This window comes from Daktulosphaira vitifoliae, unplaced genomic scaffold (assembly GCF_025091365.1).
Source record: "Daktulosphaira vitifoliae isolate Bord-2020 unplaced genomic scaffold, ASM2509136v1 Scaffold_2, whole genome shotgun sequence".
NCBI lineage: Eukaryota > Metazoa > Arthropoda > Insecta > Hemiptera > Phylloxeridae > Daktulosphaira > Daktulosphaira vitifoliae.
In genome coordinates this window covers 47,193,412-47,210,103 of record NW_026099573.1, presented here as the reverse complement: position 1 = coordinate 47,210,103, position 16,692 = coordinate 47,193,412, and the positions used below count along the sequence as shown (strand labels likewise).

At 39.3% G+C, this 16,692-nt stretch overlaps 1 protein-coding gene across 1 annotated transcript in view; it reads left to right on the top strand.

Annotated features, from left to right (window-relative positions):
• The window catches only part of LOC126898343 (uncharacterized), a 20,152-nt gene that overhangs the window by 1,912 nt on the left and 1,548 nt on the right, over window positions 1-16,692 (top strand). The window lies entirely within an intron of this gene.

The window sequence follows — 16,692 nt, the reverse complement described above, 5'->3', positions numbered from 1 at the left end:
GGTGCGGGGCCGGAACACAGCTCCCGGCCCCGACGCGATTCCAAACCGGGTGTGGGGGTTGGTCCACGACCTCGCCCCGGAATGGATAAGCGCCGTCGCTAACCGCTGCCTCGCGGAGGGTGAATTCCCCACGAAGTGGAAGAAGGTCAGGCTGGTGCTCCTGAGGAAGGGTGACAAGCCCGAGGGTCTCCCCTCGTCGTACCGACCGCTATGCATGTTGGACGACCTGGGGAAGATCCTCGAGCGGCTGCTCGTCACCCGAATCGAAGCCCACCTGGCCTCAGTTGGAGGACTGGCCGAGGGCCAGTTCGGTTTTAGGAGAGGGAGGTCGACGGACGACGCGGCCTCCCTCTTTAGGGACCTGGCCCTCAGAGCCGAGAACGGACCGGGCTTCGGGGTGGCGGTGAGCCTGGACATCCGGAACGCGTTCAACTCCGTGCGATGGTCACACATCCTCGGAGCGCTGGACGCGTTTCGGGTGCCTCCGTACCTCGGGCGGATGATCCGGTCGTACTTCGGCGACCGGGTCATCACATACGAGAGCGCCGCGGGCCCGAGAACCAGACCTGTGACGGGAGGCGTCCCGCAAGGGTCGGTTCTCGGGCCTCTGCTGTGGAACATCGCGTACAACGCGGTGTTCCGCGTTCCGCTACCACCGGGCGTGCGCATCGTCTGCTATGCGGACGACACGCTGGTGGTGGCGGAAGGCGCCTCGTCCGAGGAAGCTGGATCCCGGGCGAACTGCGCTCTTAGCGCAGTCACCGCCTGGATCCAGCAGGAGGGGAGCGGACTGAGCCTCGCCCTGGACAAGACCGAAGCGGTCCTGTTCACGGGCAGGTACAAGTTCGCTCCTCCTTGGCTCACCGTGCTGGAGGTGGACGTCCCGCTTAGGGATTCCATGACGTATCTGGGCCTGGTCTTCGACAAACGTCTGATGTTCGGGCCGCACATCACTCGTGCGGCCCAACGGGCCCAGAAAGTCATGGACAGCCTGGCGGGGCTCATGCCCAATCTGGGAGGACCGAGGGAAATGCGGCGCAGACTGCTCGTCAGCGTCGTTCACTCGGTCCTCCTGTACGGGTCCCCGGTCTGGGCGGATACCCTCGAGTATTCGGCCAGGAACCGCGAAGCCCTGCTTCGGGTGCAGAGGCGGGCGGCGATCCGGACCGTGTCGGCTTACCGAACGGTCTCCGGAGTGGCGGCGGGAATACTGTCGTCACTGCCGCCCGCCGACCTGCTAGCCGCGGAACGGGCCGCCGGACATGAGCTCCGCCGAGAGCGCGACCGACCCCTCGAACCCGAGGACCGGTTGGCGCTCCGGCGGACCACCATGCTCCGGTGGCGGGCTCGCCTCTCGGAGGAAACGAAGAGAGGCGAGTGGACCAGGTCCCTCATAGGACCCGACCGCCTGGAGAGGTGGGTGGCCCGGACACACGGTGAGATGTCTTACCGTCTCACGCAAGTGTTGTCCGGCCACGGCTGCTTCAACGAATACCTTCACGGTATTCGGAGGGCAGCCGCGCCGACGTGCGACCACTGCCAGGATCGCCCGGGAGAGGCAGACAACGCTCTGCACACCCTCTTCCGGTGCGAGGCGTGGGCCCAGGAACGGGACTCGCTGGAGTCCCGTCTGGGGTCCACGATCCGCGTCGGGTCCTTGGTGGACCTGATGTTGGGAAGCCGGGAGGCGTGGAGGCTTGTCCAGGCGTTCGCGGAATCCGACCTGAAAAGGAAGGAGGAAGCCGAACGCCTGAGGCAGCGGCTGCCACGCCGCCCGGTACAGGAGGACCTAAGGCGCTGGTTTAGGCCGGCGCCTTAGGTATAAGTGTGTCTATGTTTATATGTTTGTGAGTTATTATGCCCCCTTCGCAAAGTCCTGCCCCCACCTCCACGTGGTGCAACCCGGGCAACGGATCCCGACTTTTGGGATCCGGCTAACGGGGGAGGCCACACCACGTTGTGAATCAGCTCTTGATTAATTTCGGGCTGATTCACAACGTGGTGGTGTGAGTTTTAGAGACGGCGTGGGCCGCCCTGAGGTAATACCTAACGGTAGTTCCGGGGCGGTCCGCATGTAGGCCGGTCGTGTTAAAAAAAAAAAAAAAAAAAAAAAAAAAAGGGTTACATCATCGTTCCCCCTCCCATTGTATTATGTTAGTTTACGTTGGATTTACTCCCCTCCACCCCTCTTCCCATTACCACGAAGATAGGGTGGGTGGGTGAAGCAGAGAGGGCCTAGAACTCTCTATTTTACCCTACTGGAGTTCGACGGACGACGCAACCTCTCTCTTCAGGGATTTGGCCCTCAGGGCCAAAACTGAGCAAAGCTTCGGAGTGGCGGTGAGCCTTTTTTTTTTTTTTAACGACCGGCATTATTGTGGGCCGTCCTGGAACTGCCGTGAGGCATTACTTCAGGGCGGCCCATGCCATCTTAATAATTTACACCACCACGTTGCGAACCAGCCCGAAATTAATCAAGAGCTGATTCGCAAAGTGGTGTGGCCCCCTTCCGTTAACCGGATCCCAGAGTGGGAACCGTTAGGGAGGACTGCCAAAAAAACTCACAACACATAACATTAAACATAAAATACCTAAGGCGCTGGTTAAGGCCGACGCCTTAAGTCCTCCTGTGCCGGGCGGCGTGGCTGCCTGTGTCGCAGGCGTTCCGCTTCCTCCTTCTTTAATATGACTGATTCGACGAATGCCTGGACGAGCCTCCACGCCTCCCAGCTCCTCAACATCAGGTCCACCAACGACCCGACTTGGAACGTGGACCCTAGTCGAGATTCCAAAGAGTCCCGCTCCGGGGCCCACGCCTCGCACCGGAAGATTTTTTGGGGATATCCCCAATTTACGAGGAACGAGAAATTTTTTCTATTTTTATTGGTAATTTCTTTAACTAGATACGATTTGTGATCTTTTGAAGTATTGTTGAAAGAAATCGGTTCAGTGAGAGCCGAGAAAAAGTGGCAACAGATACAAAAAAAACACACCATAGTAAAATTAATACTTTCGCAGCTTCGCATCGAAGCTAAAAAAAATTATTTTTGTTTTCAAAAACCTTCAGGAAGTCTATGATAAAAATTTCTGAACTATAGCCGCACATTAGGTGATTTCACATGGAATGACCCATACGAAAGTATGTTTTATTAATTGTTATTTTGAAGCATAACAAAGTATATTACAGAAAGTACTAATAAAAATTATTAATCAGACATGTATTAAGGGAGGGGACCATCGGAGTCCTACTTTAAATTTATATTTTATATTATTTGTTGTTAATAATAAAAATGAAAATCCGTTTATAAAGCTTTTCTTACAAAAAATTGATTAATGGGTTGACAAAAATTTTAGAACGAGTAATTATTAATTTATAAGTATTTTAATACATAAAGTGGGTATGTAGTGCAGGTAATATCTCATACTAGTGTATATGAAATGTGTATATTAGTACGTGTTCGCGCTGCTTAAAAATACTAGATAGCGCGCTTATTCGGTTCTGTCCACTCATCTTCTCTTCCTCTCACGGACGCTGGGCGGCGTCGGCCGGTTATCATTGCCGGTCGACATGTGTATGTAATTAGATTAGTATAAAATTAGGAAAATGTTTTGTTGCTTATACGATTTAGTAAAAATTATATTCACGTTTTTTGGTAATGTAAATGTTATTCAAGTTTGTTTATGAAGTTAGCTTCTTTAGCATAAATAATATTGTATTATATGATTAGTGTATTTTGGTGTTTAATATTAGCCGAAATTATTTAAGTCACACGGATGACGTTGTCGGATTATCTAAGGTAACAATTTTATGGTTTATTTGTTGTTATATTCCACACGGCTGGATCAGGAAAATTGTGTAAGTCACACAGATGACAATTGCCAATTTTAATTCATAAATCAAACAAATAATCTTAGCGTATATTAATTATATATCCAACACTATTATTTATATTGAATCTCTTTTTTAGTTATATCTATGTGTATATAATCAAAGTCATAGTTAATAATACTGATTTATATTTATTGTTATATTTGTCAACTCTTATTACTAAATTGCACAAGGTGCTATTGTAAATTATAAATACTTAATACAATTTAAATTATTGTTATTTTTATGGAAATAGAAGCAATTTTGTGTGAACTAACGACCACAGTCTTCTTTCAAAACAAATATAAATGTCCTAAAATCCTTTCTTATTAATCACTGGGTAAGCGTGATATAATTTCTCGCCCCTGGTATTAACAGTACGCATTATAAATTCTATAATGCTTACTCCAACAGCGCCACATACTCTATGTATTAAAAAGGTTGTAATTCAATAAGTATTTGTCCTAAAATTTTTATCGATCCATTAAAATTATATTATGATAATGGAGAATGCGAATTTAGAACAAAGAAATATAATATATTTTGTGGTTTAATGTGTGCAATAAATTTTCCAACATTAACATTTTCTGTTGTTCTTAACCTATGTAAAAATGTGTACTTCTTATTAATAATCACGTTACTGTTTAATAAAATATTTATTGAATAAAAGTAGTATAATAGTCATTACCTCTACTATTTCAAAGCAAATGTCTCGAGTTAAATAATTCTTTTTGGTTCTTTTTCAACGATTTTTCTAAGTATTTAATACTTACGTGTTCACACAAGTTCACAAGACATCGAAATAAATTGAATAATGAAAATTTTTTTATTCAATCAGTGAATAGATATGGCGAAGTGTTTTATAGTTAGAAGGAAGGTAGTTTACCAATCCCTAGTGTAATCTTGGAAGCTAAGAATTTTGATTCTAATTGGTTAATTGTGATGGGACTGTGTGTGTAGGCATTTCTTTAAAATCTATATAATAATTAGATTTTATCTCAACTGATTATTTTGTGTATTAAAGAAAGGACTCCTATTTTGAAAATCTTGTATATTCATAATATGTGACATACATGTACAAATGATAACATTATATTTATGTTAAAATTTTAAGAGACAACATATTATTACAAAATGTGTAACAAAAAATTTAAGAAAACAGAAAATATGTGAAATATGCAATAAAACATATAACAAATTTAAGTATATGAAACTAAGAAATATAAAATTTGAATTCGTTTTACATTTTTTGATTCTTTTTATATGACCAATCAATTTCTCTTAAAATAATTTTCACTTTAAGAAAATTATTTTTGATACGTTTAAAATTTACATATTTGTCGATTTATATATTATTAAGTATTTTTTTAATTGACCCCTTATATGTTATAAGGACGTCAATTTTATTTTATTTTAATGATGACATATATATTTAACACGTTTATAAAATGTAAAATGATCTAATTAAGAAAATGACTGATCGATAACAACTTTTGACCCATTAGTTCAGTTGTATCTGTCGTATAGAACACACGTATGTGTGTAGTGATTACTCGTAGTGTTAAATCGAATCTTAAATCTTGGTCTTTGTTAATCATTTTTTTATATTGTATAGTAAATGATTAACATGTCCAGTAAACCGGGAACGCCGTTAAAAAAATCAACATCGTCTAGTTCACTTCAAAAAGAGCTTTGTTTAGATGATATAATGAAAATTCTTAAATCAATGCAATCGTCCCAAGACACTAAATTCAAAACAATTCAAGAGAAATTTATAAGCTATGAAAATAAGCTAAGTATCTTGAATAATTCATTTGAAAGCATGATAACATCTTTTAATAACCTTGTATCTGAGAATAAAATACTCAACGATGAATTGAACAACTTACGTGACCGTGTATCATTATTGGAATCGTCAAAAACCACGACCAATATTGATATGTCCTCATCTGAAGTAATTAGGGAGGCTCAGTTGAGAATACCAAAAAGTAAAAATGTTGTGGTCTTTAATATGGAAGAAGCACCAAACGAGACTAATGATAGTTTAAAAATGTTAGCAAATTNGTCTTTAATATGGAAGAAGCACCAAACGAGACTAATGATAGTTCAAAAATGTTAGCAAATGATTTAATATCTCATTTAAACCTAGATTTAAGCATAACATTAGCCAAACGTCTTGGCAATGCACAGTCTAAAAAACGGCCACTTCTTATTCAATTTGGGAATGAATCGGAAGCTTTTACAATGTTAAAAAACAAAATAAAACTTCAAAACACAAGTAAATGGAAAAATATATGGATTAATGCCGACCTAACTTTACTTCAACGTTCACAAATGAAAAGTTTGAGGGAAGAGTTATTCCAGCGACGTCTTAAAGGTGAATCTAATATCGTTATTAGATATGTGAAAGGTATTCCTTCGATCCAGCCAAAAAACTAAATTACTCCCCAACGGTTCAAAATATTAACCACACTTCTTCGTATTCTAAACAAAATTATAATTTAAATTTAAATCATCCACTTAAAAAAACTAAAAATTGTATACATTGTAATAAAAAAATTGTAAATAATTATGGATCTCTTTTGGATTATTATCAAAATGTACGTGGTTTACGGACAAAACTAGCAGAAATAAAATGTAATATTCCGCTATGCAAAGTTGACTTTTTTGTATTAACGGAAACGTGGCTAAATTATTCAATTTTAGATTCAGAGCTTAGCTTTGATAACTATATAGTCTATCGTGTTGACCGGAGTGATAAAACCAGTTCATGTTTGAGAGGTGGTGGAGTAGCAATCTGTGTGAATAAATGTTTATTTTCAGAAATCATAAAGATCCCCACTGATAATGTTGAACAGTTGTTTGTAACTGTAAATAGTGGTGGTAATTTAAAATATATTATTGGTGCATGCTATATACCACCTGGAAGCTCAGTTAGTGTTTACTCAGCTCATGCTGATAGNCTCAGTTAGTGTCTACTCAGCTCATGCTGATACTGTGCAGTCTATTTTATCTAGTGTTGTTAAAACCAATTTTACTTTTATTTTAATGGGAGATTACAATTTAGGTGATACAAAATTCTATAATGATGACCATGGCATGATTTACGATGGCGCTCGATCAGTTAAAGTAGATGTTATTTATGAGTGCTTTTCATCTTTAAACTTGTATCAGGTCAACACAATTCCTAATATATACAATTCATATCTGGATTTAATATTTTCTAATACAAATTTGATCACTGTCAATACCTCAACAGATATATTGGTGCCATTAGACCTATACCATCCGGCTTTGTTAGTTGAGTTACAACGTAGTAACAATTATCAGCATTCATGCCCCTTGATTTGGTATTATAATTTTAAACGTGGTAATTATTGTAAAATGTCTTATTATTTAAGTTCTATTGACTGGTCGATTTTATATAACTATGATGACATTAATAGCGCGCTTGATAAATTTTATGAGATACTCTTACATTCTATCGAGTTATTCGTTCCTAAAGTTTATCCAAAGAAGTTTCCTTTCCCAAGTTGGTTTTCAAAGGAACTTTGTCAATTAATACGTAAAAAAAATGCCCTTCACAAGATTTTCAAAATTAAAAAAGACCAATCAATATATAATGAGTTCTCAGCTATTAGATCTAAATGTAAAAACCTATCAAAAAAATGTTATTCAGATTATATTAACCGTGTTCAAAATAATTTAATTGTTAACCCAAAATACTTTTGGAAATTTGTCAAAGACAAAAGAAATAATAACATACTTCCAAACTCTATGCATTTTGGAAATTNTTACTTCCAAACTCTATGTATTTTGGAAATATAAAGTCAGACAATATGATCAATGTGTCTGAAATGTTTAGTGAGTTCTTTGCTTCTAATTATTCTGTTTCGAAACAAACCGTCCGATCAACGGATCGTAGTATTATTTTACCCTCCTCGTTTTNGAAACAAACCGTCCGATCAACGTATCCAAATATTATTTTACCCTCCTCGTTTAGTATAGCCTCATGTGAGATCCCGGTTCTAAAATTGTTTGAAGAACTGCAACGAAATACGGGCACTACTTACGGTCCTGACCTTGTCCCTGGTATCATTTTTAGTTCTTGTCGTTATCCGCTTACTCGTCCAATCCATTTTTTGTTTTCCTTGTCATTGTCTTCGGGTGTTTTTCCATTACGATGGAAATCAAGTTATATTACCCCTATTTTTAAATCAGGTGACAAGTCTGATGTGGGTAATTATAGACCTATTTCTAAATTAAGTGTGTTGCCGAAAAAATTTAAGAAACTTCTAGAGCCCGAGTTATCATTAAGTTTTAAAAACATGCTGAATAACTGCCAGCATGGCTTTCGTAGTTCTGNATCATTAAGTTTTAAAAACGTGCTGAATAACTGCCAGCACGGCTTTCGTAGTTCTAAATCAACTATTACTAACCTGCTTGTGTTTTATACTAATATTGTTTCCACTGTTGCAAATGGTGGTCGAGTAGATGCAATTTATACTGATATGAAAAAAGCGTTTGATACATTAAATCACAAGGTATTAATTGATAAATTAAAACATATTGGCGTTAAAGACCCACTACTTAAATGGTTAGCTTCATACCTCACAGGCAGACAGCAGCAAGTAAAGATAAATAATATTATCTCTTCCATTATCCATATCCCCTCTGGGGTTCCTCAAGGAGGGCATTTATCTCCATTACTTTTCTTAATTTTCATGAACGATCTTTCTGATGTCTTTCAACATTCAAGCTATTTGTGTTTTGCCGATGATGTAAAAATTTATTCTAACATTCGTACAATTCATGACAGTCATAATCTCCAAGCAGACTTGTGCAGATTTTATAATTGATGTGTTGTTAATGGTTTATGCTTGAATGTGTCTAAATGTGCTTAGATCACTTTTTGTCGTAAGCGTTCATATGAACTATATGCCCCTTATTTATATATGAACGATTTTTTTTTTATGAAATTCAAAGAGTGCCGCCCGGGAATTTGTTCCTATAGGTCTAAGTATAATATCTGCAAAATTTGAGCTTCATATAACATGATTAACTTACATTTTGCATGATAATATATTTTTTAGTAAAAATGATTTACTACAACATTAATAATATGTCCTTTTTTTGTACGATTGATTTTTGTATAGATATTGACAAAAACAAAAAAATGAGCAATTTTCGTAAAATGTAAGTTATAAATAGTTTTTTTTAATTTTCACGAGAAACCGCGGACTTTATGAAAAATTACTTGAAACATTAATTGTAGTAAATAACTAGGTCTACAAAAAAGCTCATTATCATTTTCCCGTAAGATCAAAAACTTAGCAAAAAAATTTAAAAAAGTGCAAAAATTTGAATTTTCCTAAAACTTTGAGCTTAGAGCGCGCCCTGTTAATCATGTTATATGAAGCTCAAATTTTGCAGATATTATACTTAGACCTATAGGAACAAATTCCCGGGCGGCACTTCTCAAATTATTGGACTTCAAAAATAAGGGGCACCCTAATATGCATATAATATAAATAGTATTAATCTCATAAATGTTCCTCATATTAAAGACTTAGGTGTAATTCTTTCTTAGGATTTATCTTTTACTGAACACATTTCATTTATTTATAATAAAGCACTACGGATGTTAGGCTGNATTTATTTATAATAAAGCACTACGGATGTTGGGCTTTCTTAAGCGAAATTGCTGGGAGTTTTCTAATCCTATTTGTTTAAAAGTTTTATATTGTTCTTTAGTGCGTTCTATAGTCGAATATGGGTCAATTATTTGGTCACCATATCAAACTAATCTTACTAATAAACTGGAAAAATTGCAAAAACGTTTTCTGCGTATGTTAGTAGTAAAAGTAGCAAAATACGATATTAATGAAGTTGATTTAAATGTAGTAGCTTCAGATATTGGACTATCCAGTCTGAGTACGAGGCGGAAAATGTTTGACGTTAGTTGGATCCATAGTTTATTAAATAATAAAATTGACTGTCCAGAAATTCTTGATATTATTCCTTTTAATGTTCCTTCAGTCCATTTACGGTCTCAAACGATGTTTTATGTTTCTCCTGTCCAACAGAACTATAATCTTTTTGCTCCGGTCAATCGTATGTTATTAGAATGTTATGAAGTTAGTCATAAAGTGGACTTCTTTTTTAATTCTTTAGATATAATAAAGAGATCGATTATATAGTTAAGAATCTTTACTTATATTGTTTGTTTTTATAATTAATTGTATGCTCTAAATTTATTGATGTCTAGTTTAAGTTTTATTAACTGTAGTCTTGCCCTTTGGGGCGTTAATTTAGTAAATAAATAAATAAATAAATAAATTACTTCGGAATTTATAACTATTTAAAAAAATAGAGTGGATGTGAGGTGTGGGTTATGTTATTTTTATCATTATGCATTACTTTGTGGCGTTCTTAGATTTTATATTTTGAAATGTTAATGTTTGTTAAATTATTTGCATGATTGGAAATCAAATTTTTTTTATATGACGATTTTTTTTATTGTTATTTATCACTCCCCGTAAAAAATATTAGATAAAAAAAAAATAATAATAAAAATATGGAAAATAATTTTATAACTGAGAAAGTAGATGAAATTGTTTTAGAAGGTGCAACTGAAGAAAAAATAATAGCTGTAGAGTATATAAAGGGACTCGGGAAAGCGGAGTTATATAATTTTTTTAAGTATTTAGAAACTAAATTAAAATTAAAACAATAAGTTTAATGAAATGTACTTGGTGAGTATTTTGGAAAAGAGTTTTATACAAGAAATTTTTTTTTTAATTTTAAATAAATATATAACAGGGAGATTGGGTGGTCCTTATTCTTCGACTTCATAAATTCAAAATCATGGGCTCTAAAATTCGTTAGGTTCACTGAAAAAATGAAACTGGTAAAATTTGAGTACAATAAGTCAACCCCTTCACGTGCCTCAAAGGGGTTGAAGTTCTTCAAAAATGGGGTGGATTATCTTTTTTTGAGTGTACGCTCTTTATTTTTGAAGTTTCGCCAAAAACATAAAGAACAATTTAAAATTTTGCAGTATTATAAGTAGTAATGGTATGATGCGTTTTGGCCCTCAAAGGTGCCGACAATGACGTCACCTATTGTTTTCGTAACAATGGGCTATTGTTCTCGGAGAACAATGGGTGCACAGCTGAGATGCACTCCGCGCTGGTGACGTCACACTGATTGTGTGACAACCCAAGGCAAACCAGTGGCGATGACGTCAAAATGACGTCGTATACGACGGTGTAAGCCAAGTTAGCGTGAGGGTGCCATTAGTGATGATGTCAAAATGACGTTACCTATGGGAGTACCCTTCGGGTAACGATTGTCATGCCACCGGGGCCCCAGTGAAAGTGTTGACGTCGCATACTGTGTACGCTGGAACCCAGCCCTAGTCGACCATATGACAGTGTCTACGTCACAAACACAAGTGGTGTAGTTACCGGAATCCCTACTGTGTGGTGCCCTAAGTGTGACGTATGTGTCCCCTGCTGTGTGTATATTACAGCGGTGTGTGCTCCCGTACTTCGTCAAAATGACGTTGTGTACGGTGCGTGAACCCTGAGTCAGGCGTAGTACTGTGTACGCTGGAACCCAGCCCTAGCCGACCATAATATTATTAATTAATGTATATTAACTAATTATTTAATAAAATTAAATAATTTTTTAAGTCTGTATATACGTCATACTGTATATATACAGTGTCTACTTAATAATTTGTTTGGTAAATAATAGGTGCACAGGATCTACTCAATGTCGGGTCTACCAAAAAAAAAAAAAGTTCATTTTCCAGTGTAGGTACACGCTAACGGTTCAACGTGAGTATAATACGCGTCGAGTCCGCACGTTTAATATGTCACAACCCTATATACAGCTTTGTTAATTCATCCCCGACGCTGTCGTTTAAGTTTAAGTCGATATTTTGTAAATGCTGAGTACCCCTTCCATGTGGTTCCACTATACATTCCAGACATTCCGACAATCGTTGTGTTTGATAAAAACCATCGAACACGTGCATAATGCGTAGGCGCTATATTTCATAGCATTACTACTAGGTCGTTTGTTATACTAATATGTTATTCATACTACTCGAATAGAATGTTTAATACAACCGTTGACAATGTGTATTTCTTTTAGATATAGCTACTAATATACTTTCGTACTAGTAAAGAAAGATGTATAGCCACTTCGAATACTTTGAGAAAAACGAATGTTGGAAAAACTCGTTTATAATTTCTGTTAACCTTGAACAATTAGTCATTAGTATTTATAAATTTTAATATAGAATAAAATCACTGGAGAGACTGTAGGACGTCTCATTCTTTTAAAAAACTTATATACGTCTTTATTCCTTAATGTTGTTTAATCATCAATATATCTTATCAAAGAAATTTTTTTTTTTTTTTTAAGAACGTTTATTAGAAAATTTACAATCTATACAGCTATATGTACAATAAGTAAATATGTGAATAGGAATAAAATAGACAATGATATGGCGGCGAGGAGGAAGCTCACATTAGAGCCACCTGTGTATTATTAATTTTAAGTGGGTTAAATAATATTAAGAAGGTCTCTTGACCAGTTGCGTTTGAGGCGTCTGTTTGGATTGCCCGGAAGAATTGTTGAATGTAGCTGAGTAACGAGACGGTTTGGATGGGATTGCATTTTGGAATGTAGTCTTTTGTAATATATGTGTGCAGTTTTTTTAACTGTAGCTATTTTGAGGTCTTCGTGGAGGGAGTTGTTGGTGACGTACCACGGTGCTTTGGTTATCATACGGAGACAAATAGACTGGAACGCCTGTATTGTCCTTATGTTAGACGGCTTTGCAACACCCCAGAGCGCGATACCGTATGACCATATTGGTTGGAGGAGGGATTTGTAAAGAAGTAGACGATAGGATATGTGCTGGTTGTGTTGGATGAGCGGTCTTATTAGATGAAGACGAGTATTTAGCTGTTTCCGTTTACTTTTAAGATGAGGACCCCATGTGAGCGTTCTGTCGAATAGCAAGCCCAGATATTTCGCTTCCCTTGCTTGTGGAATAATAGTGTTGTTGAGAATTATGTTAGGACAGACATTTTGACGAAGGGTGAAGGTGATGTGGGTAGATTTTAGTTCGTTGATTTTTATTTTCCAGGTGTCACACCACTTGGATAATATGTTGAGGTGAGATTGTAAAAATTTGCTACAGTTATGCGGATCTTGATCGGCAGCTAGTATTGCAGTGTCATCTGCGTATGTTCCGATGTGTGTTTGCGGTATGTGGAATGTCAGCTGTGTAGATGATGTATAAGAAAGGAGCAATGTCGCTACCTTGGGGGACTCCGGCTTGAATATTATGATAATCGGATAGTGTTGAATTAAGTTTGATTCTAAAAGACCTATTTTCAAGGANAGTTTGACTCTAAAAGACCTATTTTCAAGGAATGATTTGAGTAGTAGAAAGTATGGTGCAGGAAATATTTTTTTTAATTTATATAGTAAGCCGGTGTGCCAGACCGTGTCAAATGCTTGCACGACGTCAAGGAATACGGCAGAGTAGTATTTTTTGGATTCGAGAGATGTAGCAATAGTATCTACGACTCTGTGGAGTTGATGGAATGTGGCATGTTTTGGTCGAAAACCAACCTGAAATTCAGGTATGGTATTTTTCTCTTGCACTAATGGGAGAAGTCTGCTAAGGAGAAGCTTTTCGAGGATTTTACCGAGAACTGGTAAAAGACTAATTGGTCTATATGACGTCGACTTTTCTGGGGGTTTTTCAGGTTTTAAGATGGAGATAATAATTGCTGTTTTCCATTTAGGGGGGAAATAAGAAAGGCGAAAGATCGCGTTGTAAATATATGTAAGCAGTATGATTGTTTTGGGCGGTAGATTTTTTATTATTTTGTTACTAATAAGATCGTGTCCAGGTGACTTGTTGGTCTTGAGTTTTTTGATGATTGATGACACTTCTTTGGGAGTGGTGGGTTTTGCTGGAAGGGCCATGGGTAGTGGAGACGTGTTAAATCGGTTTACTAGATCTAAGTGTGTGGTGTCCGGGAGGATTGAGTGTGGCTTGAAGACATTGGCGAAATGTTCAGCAAGTAGCTCGACCTTTTCTTGAGTGGAGACGGCTAGGGTGTTGTTTAGACGTTGAAGGGGAGGCATGACTGATTTGTGTTTTAATAGTGATTTAGTTTTCTTCCAAAGGGAGCCGTTATTTGGTGATAGGGATGAGAGGTGAGATTTGTACATTTCATTTTTGTGCTTCTTTAGTAGTTTTTTGTGTTTATTTGTTAGAGAGTTATATGTATGTCTGTCTTCAGGGTAGTGAGTGCGCTGCCATTGATTGCGGGCTCTCCGCTTCTCTGTTATGAGTAGTCTTAATTCAGGAGTAAGTTGATTGCCAGATTGCTTGTTTATTATTGGAGATAGGGAGTTGATTTTAGCGCTGAGAATGTTCTCTGTGAGTGTATTAATTGCCAGATCGACATCGGTTTTTGTTTTTAGTTTAATATTAAGATGGGAGTTCTTCGTCATGAGATTTCGGAATTTTGGCCAGTATATTTGATTTTGGGTGAAATTGTTTATACTAGAAGAAGTTTGGGCGTTTATTTGTAGCATGACTGGAGTATGGTCTGAGGCCGGGTCATTTAAGTTAGTGATTTTTGTTAAGAAATGATTTGGCAGATTTGTTAAATAGAAATCAAGTATATCTGGATGACGGTTTGCGTGTGTTGGCCAGTATGTAGGCGCATCTGGAGCGAGTGCTTTAGCATGTTTGGAGGACATGAAACTATAGAGTGAACGTCCTCTTGTATTGGTTGATCTGGCTCCCCATGTTGGGTGTTTGGCGTTAAAATCAGCTCCGATAATATAAGTGTGAGTAAAAATGTTGATAGTTCATTTTCAGGAAACTGACACCCTGGTGGGAGATAAGCAGAAGCGAAAGAAATTGGAATCGAATTTATAATTATAGAGGAGGCAATGATTTGTAGTTTATTAGAGGTANGATTTGTAGTTTGTTAGAGGTGAATGGTAGAAAAGGAGAATGAGATATTTTGTTGGAGATGAGTAGAGCGGCTCCTCCATGGGCAGTACCGTCAGGGTGATCAGCTCTGAGCACTTCATATCCAAAAATTTTGAGAGAAGACGTTTTAGTAAGATGAGTTTCCGATATCATTACAATATCTACTTTTTCTTCTGATAGAGTTAATTGTAGTTCGTTGATGTTATTTAGTATTCCATTGGCATTCCACAAGAGGATTGTGAGTAGGTGTGATTGTTGATTAACGGCCATTTTTAAGAAGTTGCTCGATGACAGTCGTGAGGAGTGAGATAAGTGGATTAATTAGCGTTTTTAGATCGGTAATAAAAGAAGATAAATGATTTGAAAAAATTTTCTCTGACGGCTGGTCTGATTTTGTACACTTAGTTGGATTTTTTGCTGTGGTAGATTGAGTAGTTTTAGAGTGAGAAAGGGGTGGAAAATTTTGAGTGGTTAAGATTTTTTCTGAGTGAGTTTCATTTGAGTTTACGTTAAGTAAATAATTGGTTTTAATGTTTGAGTTGAGATGTGATTTTCTTTGCTTTAGTAATTCTTTATGAGACTGACAGCCCCTATAGTTTGCAGGATGGGAGCCTCCGCATAGGGCGCATTTGGCCGGTTCATTTCGGTTTTTTGTGCAAATAGAGGACTCGTGATCTTCACCACAGCGAACACATCTAGGGTTGTGATTACAGTAACTACGGGTGTGGCCATNCACGGGGTTGGTACTGCGACTGCAGGGAGTGGTGGTGACCAAGCCACTCCCACCGGTGAAATAGCCGGGAGGGTATTGGCAATGGACAGCTTGGAACCTGGAACGGACTTGACAACGACCAACCCCCTAGATACGTCACCAAAACTCTCCATACTGGAAAGATTGCGGGGCGCATCTAGGGGTGGTTCGACAAGGGTGGGACCTTCGGGTCCAACCATGGAGGGGGTTAGTGAGATGAAGGCGGCTGAGCTGGGGGAGGACGATTCCTTACGTTTGGGACGCAAGGAGATCTCCCCAACGGTCAGCCCACCCACCATCATTTTGGAGGACACCCCGCCCGGCGCGGTTGTGCCCATGCCGACGACTCCTCTGCCGGTCTTGGCCAAGAAGCCTAAGTTGGTGCCCCTGACTGCAGTTGATCTCTTCAACGCTGACGGGACACCAAAGAGGGTGATTGGCCGGACCGACGAGGTGTTGTCGGCTGGGCTAGACCTCGCCAGGGAGCAGGCGGGCCAGCTCTCCGACGTGCTGGAGGTCTACAGCCCTCACAGGCGAGTGGTGAAGATGGCCACAGCCCTTATCGAAACCATAAGGCCTTGGCTGATCTTCACCTCACAAGCACGTCTGGGGGGAGATCACCTGTACCTACGTCGGAGAGCCCTAAGTGCCTCCAGGACTGTGCGTCCCAGACGAACTACTGGTGGGACACATTTGACCCACCATCTAAGGCCGTCGGGGACGCAGCGTCCACCCTACAAGGCGGCGAGGTGGCAGTGGGTGCGCTCCTGCCTACCACCGCCGCCAAAAAGCGAAAAAGAAGAAGAAGGGAGTGGCAAAGGATGCTGGGTGTTCGATCGCGGACACAATGGCGTCCTTGCCACTCGGTGGCGTGGCCCCTCCTCCTCCGAAAGCTCCTGCCACCGCTTCAGCCCCACAACCGGCCACCTTGTGGACTGAGGTGGTGAAGCGGAGGGGGACCAAGAAATTGGAGCGCATGGCAACGACGGCTCCCAAAGAGGAGGTTAATGGTGGGCCCAAGCCCAAGCCGCC